Raw genomic sequence first — 5,070 nt, 5'->3', positions numbered from 1 at the left:
AAAAGGCTATCCGGTCTCGTGATCTCCCTCGAGGGCTGAAGGTAGGGCCCATGCCACAAGGCGGCTCAACAACAGGGTTAGGGTTCGAGGCAGGGTAGGTTTCGGTGGAGGATGCCGGTTCAGAGGTAAGGTCTGAGTTAGGGTTAGGTCCCAGGAGGCTCTAAGCGCTGAACGCACAGCAGGGCAGTGGTCTCCCCGAAGGGCTGAGTTGAGGGTACAAGGGAGGGTGCCGGTCAGGATCAGTCTTTGGCTGCCAAGGCCACACATGTCGATGGGCCCCTGGTCGAGGAGGCCTCTGGAATCTTCTAGGGCAGCTGCAGTCGGGCCTGGGAAACCACAGGCTGAGCTTCCAGGTTCCATGCTGAGTGATCCTGCACCACTTCTGGACCCCAGGCGTGTGGTGTTCTCACACGTTGGAATTGGGTCCCCACGGGGAAACAGCCTTAGCTAGGGTTAGGGTTCGGCCCAGGGACACCGGCAAGGCCGAAGCGACTCTGGTCTCGTGATCTAACTCGAGGCCTGAAGTGAGGGCCCATGCGACAAGGCGGCTCAAGTGCAGGGTCAGGGTTCGAGGCAGGCTTAGGTTTCAGTGGAGCGTCCCGTTTCGTGGGAGGTTTACAGTTAGGGTAATTACACAGGAGGCTCCAGGCGCCGAACGCACAGCAGGGCAGTAGTTTCCCCGAAGGGCAGAGTTGAGGGCACAAAGGAAGCTGCCAGTCAGGATCAGCCTTTGGCTGCTAAGGCCACACATGTCGATGGGCCCCTGGTCGAGGAGGCCTCCAGAATCCTCTAGGACAGGTGCAGCCGATACTAGGAAACCACATGCTGAGATTCCAGGTTCCATGTCGAGTGAGCCTGCACTGCTTCTGGACCCCAGGCGCGTGGCGTTGTCAGACGTTGGAATTGGGTCCCCACGGGAGACAGCCTTAGCTAGGGTTAGGGTTCTTGTCAGGGACATCTCCAGGGCCAAAGCGACTCTGTTCTCGTGATCTCCACGAGGGCTGAAGTGAGAGCCCATGCGACAAGGCGGCTCAAATGCCGGGTAGGGTTCGAGGCAGGCTTTGGGTTTGGTGGAGGGTCCCGGTTCGAAGTAGTGTTAGAGTTAGTGTTAGGTCCCAGGAGGCTACAGGTGCTGAATGCACAGCAGGGAAATAGTCTCCCCAAAGGCCTGAGTTGAGGGCACAATCGAGGGTGCCAGTCAGGATCAGCCTTTGGCTGCCGACTCCACACACATCGATGGGGCCCTGGTCAAGGATGCCTCCGGAATCCTCTTGGGCAGCTGCAGCCTGGCCTGGGAAACCACATACTGAGCTTCCAGGCTCCATGCCGAATGAGCCTGCACCGCTGCTGGACCCCAGGCGCGTGGTGTTGTCAGACGATGGATTTGGGTCCACACGGGGAGACAGCCTTAGTTGGGGTTAGGGTTCTTGACAGGGACGTCGCCAGGGCCGAAGCGACTCTGGTCTCGTGATCTCCATCGAGGGCTGAAGTGAGGGCCCATGCGACAAGGCAGGGTTACGGTTCGAGGCAGGTTTAGGTTTTGGTGGAGCGTCCCGTTTTGGGGTTGGGTTAGGGTTAGGGTTAGGGTTAGGGTTAGGGTTAGGACCCAGGAGGCTCCAGGTGTGGAACGCACAGCAGGGCAGTAGTGTCCCCGAAGGGCAGAGTTGAGGGCAAAAGGGAGGGTGCAGGTCAGGATCAGCTTTTCGCTGCCAAGGCCACACACGTTGATGGGCGCCTGGTCGAGGAGGCCTCCAGAATCCTCTCGGACAGCTGCAGTCCGGCCTGGGAAACCACATGAGGAGCTTCCAGCTTCCATGCAGAGTGAGCCTGTACCGCTTCTGGACCCCAGGCTCGTGGTGTTGTACACGTTGGAATTGGTTCCCCACGGGGAGACAGCCTTAGGTAGGCTTAGGTAGGCTTAGGGATGTCGCCAGGGTTGAAGCGACTCTGGTCTCGTGATCTCCCTCGAGGGCTGAAGTGAGGGCCCATGCGACAAGGCAGCTCAAGTGCAGGGCTAGGGTTCGAGCAGGATTAGGTTTCGGTGGAGGGTCCCGGTTCGGTGTAGGGTTAGGGTTAGGGTTAGGTCCCAGGAGGCTCCAGGAGCCGAACGCACAGCAGGGCAGGAGTTTCACCGAAGGGCTAATTTGAAGGCACATTGGAGGCTGCTGATCAGGATCAGTCTTTGGCTGCCAAGGCCACACACGTCAATGGGCCCCTGGTCGGGGAGGCCTCCGGGATCCTCTCGGGCAGCTGCAGCCGGGCCTGCGAAACCACATGCTGAGCTTCCAGGTTCCATGCCGAGTGAGCCTGCATCGCTTCTGGACCCCAGGCGCGTGGTGTTGTCAGACGTTGGAATTGGGTCCCCACGGGGAGACAGCCTTAGCGAGGGTTAGGGTTCGGCCTAGGGACATCGCCAGGGCCGAAGCGACTCTTGTCTCGTGATCTACCTCAAGGGTTGAAGTGAGGGCCCATGAGACAAGGCGGCTCAAGTGCAGGGTTAGGGTTCGAGGCAGGCTTGGGTTTTGGTGGAGGGCCCCAGTTCGGGGTAGGGTTAGGGATAGGTTAGGTCCCAGAGGCTCTAGGCGCCGAACGCACAGCACGGCAGGAGTTAAACCGAAGGGCTAAGTTGAGGGCACATTGGAGACTGCCGTTCAGGATCAGTCTTTGGCTGCCAAGGACACACATGTCGATGGGCCCCTGGTCCAGGAGGCCTCTGCAATCCTGTCAGGCAGTTGCAGCGGGTCCTGGTAAACCACATGCTGAGCTTCAATTTCCATGACCAGTGTGCCTGCAACGCTTAGGACCACAGGCGCGTGGTGTTATCCCACATGGAATTGGGTCCCCACGGGGAGACAGCCTTAGCTAGGGTTAGGGTTCACTCCAGGGACATCGCCAGGGTTGAAGCCACTCTGGTCTCGTGAACTCCCTTGAGGGCTGAAGGGAGGGCCCTTGCGACAAGGCGGCTCAAGTGCAAGGTTAGGGTTCGAGGCAGGCGTAGGTATCATTGTAGGGTCCCGGGTCGGGATAGGGTTAGGGTTACGGTTTGGTCACAGGAGGCTCCAGGCGCCGAACGCACAGCAGTGCAGGAGTCTCCCCGAATGGCTGCGGTGAGGGCACAATGGAGGGTGCCGGTCAGAATCACTCTTTGGCTGCCAAGGCCACACAAGTCGATGGGCCCCTGGTCCCGGAGGCCTCCGGAATCCTCTCAACCAACTGCAGCCGGGCCTTGGAAACCACATGCTGAGCTTGCAGGTTCCATTCCGATTTACCCTGCACCGCTTCTGGAACCCAGGCGCGTGGTGTTGTCACACATTGGAATTGGGTCCCCACGGGAAGACAGCTTTAGCTAGGGTTAGGGTTCGCCTCAGGGACGTTGCCAGGGTCGAATCGACTCTGGTCTCGAGATCTCCCTCGAGGCCAGAGGTGAGGGCCCATGCCACAAGGCGGCTCAACTGCAAGGTTAGGGTTCGAGGCAGGCTTAGGTTTCAGTGGAGGGTCCTGGTTCGGGGTAGGGTTAGGGTTAGGTCCCAGGAGGCTCCAAGTGCCGAACGCACAGCAGGGCAGGAGTCTCCCCTAAGGGCTGAGTTGAGGGCACAAGGGAGGCTGCCGGTCAGGATCCGTCTTTGGCTGCCAAGGCCACACACGTCGATGGGCCCCTGGTCGAGGAGGCCTCTGGAATCCTCTCGGGCAGCAGCAGCCGGGCCTGGGAAACCACATGAGGAGCTTCCAGGTTCCATGCCGAGTGATCCTGAATGGCTTCTGGACCCCAGGCACGTGGTGTTGTTCCACTTTGGATTTCGGTCCCCATGGGGAGACAGCCTTAGCCAGGGTAGGGTTCGGACCAGGGACGTTGCCAGTGCCGACGCGACTCTGATCTCGAGATCTCCCTCGAGGCCTGAAGTGAGGGCCCATGCGACAAGGCGGCTCAAGTTCAGGGTTAGGGTTCGAGGCAGGCTTAGGTTTTCTTCTAGGGTCCCAGTTTGGGGTAGGGTTAGGGTTAGGGTTAGGTCCCAGGAGGCTCCAGGCGCCGAACGCACAGCAGGGCAGGAGTCTCCCCGAAGGGCTGAGTTGAGGGCACAAGGGAGGCTGCCGGTCAGGATCAGTCTTGGGCTGCCAAGGCCACACATGTCAATGGGCCCCTGGTCGAGGAGGCCTCCGGTATCCTCTCGGGCGGCTGCAGCCGGGCCTGGGAAATTGCATGCGGAGCTTCCAGCTTCCATGCCGAGTGACTCTTCACCGCTTCTGGACCCCAAGCACGTGGTGTTGTCACACGTTGGATTTGGGTCTTCACGGGGAGACAGCCTTAGCTAGGGTTAGTGTTCGGCCCAGGGACATCGCCAGGGCCGAAGCGACTCTGGTCTCGTGATCTTCCTCGAGGCCTGAAGTGAGGGCTCATGGGACAAGGTGGCTCAAGTGTAGGGTTAGGGTTAGAGGCAGCCTTGGGTTTCGTGGAATGTCCCGTTTAGGGGTGGAGTTAGGGTTAGGGTTAGCTCACAGGAGGCTCCAGGCGCCGAACGAACAGGGTAGGTGTCTCCCCGACGGGTGAGTTGAGGGCACAAGTGAGGGTGCCAGTCAGGATCAGTCTTTGGCTGCCAAGGCCACACACGTCGATGGGCCCCTGGTCGAGGAGGCTTCCGGTATACTCTCAGACAGCTGCAGCCGGGCCTGGGAAACCACATGCGGAGCTTCCAGGTTCCATGACGAGTGATCCTGAAAGGCCTCTGTACCCCAGGCGGGTGGTGTTGTTCCATGTTGGGTTTGGGTCCCCATGGGGAGACAGCCTTAGCTAGGGTTAGGGTTCGCCCCAGGGACGTCGTCAGGGTCGAAGCGACTCTGGTCTCGAGATCTCTCTCGAGGCCTGAAGTGAGGGCCCATGCCACAAGGCGGCTCAAATGCAGAGTTAGGGTTTGAGGCAGGCATAGATTTCGTTGTAGGGTCCCAGTTCAGGGTAGGGTTAGAATTAATGTTAGGTCCCAGGAGGCTCCAGGCGCCGAACACACAGCAGGCAGGAGTTTCCCCGTAGGGCTGAGTTGAGGGCACAAGGGAGGATGCAGGTCAGGATCAGTCTTT

The 5,070-nt window shown here is 59.8% G+C and overlaps 1 long non-coding RNA gene across 1 annotated transcript; it reads left to right on the top strand.

Annotated features, from left to right (window-relative positions):
* Positions 1-488: 488 nt before the first annotated feature.
* LOC125916831 (uncharacterized) lies at positions 489-4,171 on the top strand. Its single transcript, XR_007456044.1, has 3 exons — positions 489-583; positions 2,036-2,083; positions 4,008-4,171. It is a non-coding gene; the product is annotated as an uncharacterized LOC125916831 (long non-coding RNA).
* Positions 4,172-5,070: the final 899 nt, after the last annotated feature.

The sequence above is a fragment of the Panthera uncia genome, unplaced genomic scaffold (assembly GCF_023721935.1).
Source record: "Panthera uncia isolate 11264 unplaced genomic scaffold, Puncia_PCG_1.0 HiC_scaffold_1225, whole genome shotgun sequence".
NCBI lineage: Eukaryota > Metazoa > Chordata > Mammalia > Carnivora > Felidae > Panthera > Panthera uncia.
The sequence above is the reverse complement of the archived record's forward strand: the minus strand, read 5'-3'. Positions and strand labels throughout refer to the sequence as shown.